Below are 5,176 nucleotides of genomic sequence, written 5' to 3' on the forward strand. Positions count from 1 at the left end.
ATCTTAAAGAAAAAAAAGTCAGCAAAAAAAAAAAACATTAGCAAAAAAAAAGAAAAGAAAACAGTAGTAAAAAAAAAAGAAGAAAAGAAATCAAATATCCAAAACATATGAAAGTTTCTTGTCATTCATTTAAGGAAAAAAAATCCAGATTTGTTTTATTTTTAGCCTAAGTTTAGTTACTCTAGTCTTAGTTTGTGAGAGTTGATCATTTTGAATTGGTTCTTTTATCAAACTTTTAGTGAGATTGCAGCAAAAATATAAGCCAACCCTTACATCTTTGACCTAGTACCAAAAGCCTACCCTTGAGTGATAAACACGAGTGTTCTTGAGTGAAATTGGTGAGAAGTGTGGTGAGGTCCTTTTATTACTAACTTTAAAATGTCACAGGGTGAAGGAGTACCATAAGTACAATATGCTAATATGGCTATTCTTCAAGCCATTCAAGGCATGATGGAAATGATGAGGGAAGATAGGCAAGAAAGAAGTGCACAACAATAAAGAGTCTTACAAGAAGATGAGAGAGTAATTGACTTAGTTGAACAAGAAAGACAAATTGGATGAAGAGGAAACGTGAGAGGAAGAGGAAGAAATAATATGCACCCTAGACGAGGAGAAAGAATCCATGAAGATAGAGATAGTGGAGTCAAGTTCAAAATTCCACCATTTTGTGGAACGTCGGATGCGGATGCATACTTGGAATGGGAAAGGAAGATAGAACATGTGTTTAATTGCAACACATTCAATTAGAATAAGAAGATGAGACTTACCATTGCCGAATTCACTAACCATGCGGGAAACTGGTATCAACATCTCAAATCCGAGAGAATGAGGAAAGAGGAGGATCCCATTGAAACTTGGGAAGAACTTAAAGAAGCCATGAGAAAGAGGTATGTTCCAAAACATTATGAAAGATATCTGAGAGCTAAATTGCAAGTTTTGAGGCAGGGAACAAAAAGTATAGCTGAATATTATCAAGAAATGGAAACTTTGATAGAAAGAGCAAATATTCAAGAAGAAGAAGACACCATGTCTAGATTCCTCGAAGGTTTAAATCAAGAAATTGCTCATATTGTTGATAGATATCCTCAACTATACTTGGAAGATATGTATCATTATGCAATCAAAATTGAAGAACAATTGAGAGAAGAAAAGGAACATTCCAAAAGGTATAATTCTAAAGCTAATACCTTTTCAAATTCTAATGTTTGGAACATGGATGGTTTTGTGAATAGGGGTGAAGCAAAAGGAAAGTTTGTGGCTCCTAAAAGAGTGGAAGCCGGTAGCACCTATACTAAAAAGAATGAAGCTTCAAAGGAGGAAAGAGAGAAATCTAGTTTCATTCAATGTTAGAAGTGCAAAGGATTTGGGCACATGAGCAAAGATTGTGTCAATAAAAAGTCATGATCATAAGAAATAGAATTATTGATTCAGAAGATGAATGTGATGAACAAGGTGGCAGCCTTGAGAAAGAATCCGAAGCCTTTGTTGATGAGTACATTAAAGAAGGTAACTCCATATCCTTAGTTGCAAGAAGAGTACTTAATGTGCAAATCAAGGAGGAGAAAGTTGAAAATCAAAGGGAGAACTTATTTCACACAAGGTGCTTGATTGAAGGAACCCCATGTAGCTTGGTGATTAATAGTGGAAGTTGCATAAATGTAATAAGTAGTTTTCTTGTAAAAAGACTCTAGCTCACTACTCGTCTACATCCAAAACCATATAAACTTCAATGGTTAACAAACAAAGGAGAATTGAAGGTAAACTCCCAAGTTCTTATTTCTTTTACTTTGGGAAGATATAAGGATGAGGTTCTTTGCGATGTAGTACCTATGCATGCGGTTGATATGTTATTGGGTCGACCTTGGCAATATGATAGAGAAGACACATGTGATGGTCTGTTGAACAAGTACACATTTACTTTGAATGGGAAGAAGTTTACTTTGCTTCCATTATCTCCATATGAAGTACAATACGATCAAGTGAAATTAGAAAAGAAAAGAAAAGAATTTGAGGATCAAAAGAGGAGAGAAGAAAGTAAGTTAAAGGAGAAGAGCGAAAAGAAAAAAGAAAAAAGTGAGGGGCAAAAGGTGAGTGAAAACCAAGAGAGAAAAAAGAGTGATTTTGAGGAAAAAAGAAAGAGTGTGAGTTTGGTTATGAGAAAGGGGGAAGAGAGGAATATGTTTTCATTCGAAGCACCAAACTTTGTACTTATGTGCAAAGGAATGTATTTAATAACTAAACCTAACTCTAATGATGGTTTGCCTAGTGCTTTTAAATCTCTTTTGCAAGAATTTAATGACATGTTTCCACATGAAGATGCACCTACGGGTCTACCTCCTTTAAGAGGAATTGAGCACAAAATTGACTTCATACCCGGGGCAACGCTTCCAAATATGGCGGCATACAGGACCAATCCAATCGAGGCTAAAGAAATTCAAAGGCAAGTGGAAGAACTCATGGATAAAGGTTATGTTCGAGAAAGCATGAGTCCTTGTTCGATTCCAGTCATTTTAGTGCCCAAGAAAGATGGAACATGGAGGACGTGTGTTGATTGTCGAGCCATCAACAAAATAACGGTAAAGTATCGACATCCTATTCCTAGATTGGACGACATGCTAGATGAATTACATGGTGCAAAATTGTTTTCAAAAATTGATCTTAAAAGTGGTTACCATCAAATTCGAATGCATGTGGGAGATGAGTGGAAAACGGCTTTCAAAACAAAATTTGGTCTTTATGAGTGGCTTGTTATGCCATTTGGTCTTACCAATGCACCAAGTACTTTTATGAGGCTAATGAATCATGTTTTGAGAGAATACATTGGAAAATTTGTTGTGGTATACTTTGATGATATTCTTGTTTACTCTAAAAATTTGAATGAACACATGTTGCATGTCAAGACAATTTTGCTTAAACTTAGAGAAGAAAAGCTTTATGCCAATTTCAAAAAGTGTAGCTTTTGTCTAGACTAAGTCAATTTCTTAGGATTCATTGTTGGAAAGGATGGAGTAAAAGTTGATGAAGAAAAGGTCAAGGCTATTCGAGAGTGGCCAGCACCCACCAATGCAACCGAGGTGAGATCTTTTCAGGGTTTGGCTAGTTTTTATAGAAGGTTTATTAAGGATTTCAGTAACATAGCCTCACCATGGAATGAACTTATTAAAAAAAAATTGAAATTTGAATGGAAAGAAAAGCAAGAAAATGCATTCAATGAATTGAAAGATAAATTGACTAATGCACCTTGCCTTGCTTTACCTAATTTTGACCAATCTTTTGAAATTGAATGTGATGCAAGTAGGATAAGGATTGAAGCTGTTTTAATGCAAGAAAAGAGGCCAATCATGTTCTTTAGTAAGAAGTTAAATGGAGTACAACTTAGCTACCCCACATATGATAAGGAATTATTGCACTTGTAAGGGCTTTGCAAGTTTGGCAACATTACTTGTGGCCAAAAGAGTTTGTCATCCACACGGATCATGAAAGCTTGAAGCACCTCAAAAGCCAAACAAAGTTGAATAAGTGGCATGCTAAATGGGTAGAGTTCATTGAGACATTTTCATATGTCATTCATTATAAGAAAGGTAAGGATAATGTGGTGGCTGATGCATTACCAAGAAGGTATGCATTGTTTTCTTCCCTTAGTGCAAAAATTCTTGGTTTTAAACACATGATTGATTTGTACAAAGTAGAGACATCTGAATTTCATGATGTGTATATTCAATGTTTAGAAGGGAAAAACGTGCATGATTATATTGTGTTTGATGAAATGCTTTTTAGGAAAGGAAAACTTTGTATTCCTAAGTGTTCCATTCGAGAGTTGCTTGTGAAGGAAGCTCATGGGGGAGGATTAATGGGGCATTTTGGGGAATTTAAAACATATAACATGTTGCCTGAACATTTTTATTGGTTGAAAATGAGAAAGGATGTGAATAAAGTGTGCAAACAATGTTTCAAATGTAAGGAGGCTAAGTCTAAGACACAACCACATGGTCTTTACACACCTTTAGATGTTTCTAGTGAACCTTGGGTTGACATTAGCATGGATTTTGTTTTAGGACTACCAAAGACTAGGAGACATCATGATAGCATTTTTGTGGTAGTTGATAGGTTTAGTAAAATGACACATTTCATACCATGTAATAAAACAGATGATGCTACTAACATAGCTAATCTTTTCTTTAGGGAAGTAGTTTGATTGCATGGAATTCCTAAGACCATTGTTAGTGATAGAGATGCAAAATTTTTAAGCCATTTTTGGAAAGTTTTGTGGGGTAAGTTGGGAACTAAGCTTTTTTTTTCAACAACTTGTCACCCACAAACCGATGGGCAAACTGAGGTGGTTAATAAAACATTGGGAACTTTGCTTAGGTCATTAATTTCTAAAAACCTCAAGTCTTGGAAGGATACTCTACCTTTTGTAGAGTTTGCTTACAATAGAGCAATACATAACACCACTCATTGTTCACCTTTTGAGGTTGTGTATGGCTTTAATCCATTAACTCCGTTAGATTTTTCACCCTTGCCACCTAATATGTTTACTAGTGATGCAGCTGTTTCAAGAGCAGAATACGTAAAAAATTTGCATAAAGAAGTCAAAGAAAGGATTGAAAAGAAGAATCAAAAGCTTGTCAATAGCAAGAACCAAGGGAGAAAGAAAATGATTTTTAAACCTGGTGATTGGGTTTGGGTACATCTACGAAAGGAAAGGTTTCTAGATCAAAGGATGTCTAAACTTCAACCAAGAGGAGATGGTCCATTTCAAGTGATAGAGCGAATCAATGATAATGCCTACAAATTGGATCTTCGAGGTGAGTACAACGTAAGTTCTACTTTCAATGTGGCTGATCTGACTCCTTTTGATGTAGGGAATGAAGACCTTGATTTGAGGACAAATCCTTTTAAAGAAAGGGGGGATGATATGACTTCAACCATTGAACCATTGCATGTACCTAAAGGATCAATTACAAGAAGCAAGGCAAAGAAGATTCAAGAGGCATTCACACTACATCTTCAAAAACTAGCAAATTCACAAGAAACGACAAATAATTTTGAGACCAAAGTTTTATATAATGTTAATTCAATGAGTCAAGAAGAGAATGACATGAAGATAGTATGGGAAAAGTCCTATAATTTGGAAGATGATATGGTTGTCAAAAAAAATGTGCAGATTTTGTGA

At 35.4% G+C, this 5,176-nt stretch overlaps 1 pseudogene; it reads left to right on the plus strand.

Annotated features, from left to right (window-relative positions):
• The first annotated feature begins 1,400 nt into the window (after positions 1 to 1,400).
• LOC150034655 (uncharacterized) lies at positions 1,401 to 5,176 on the plus strand (annotated as a pseudogene).

This window comes from Benincasa hispida, chromosome 8 (assembly GCF_027475165.1).
Source record: "Benincasa hispida cultivar pf3 chromosome 8, pf3_genome.v1.1, whole genome shotgun sequence".
In the NCBI taxonomy this organism is placed as follows: Eukaryota; Viridiplantae; Streptophyta; class Magnoliopsida; order Cucurbitales; family Cucurbitaceae; genus Benincasa; species Benincasa hispida.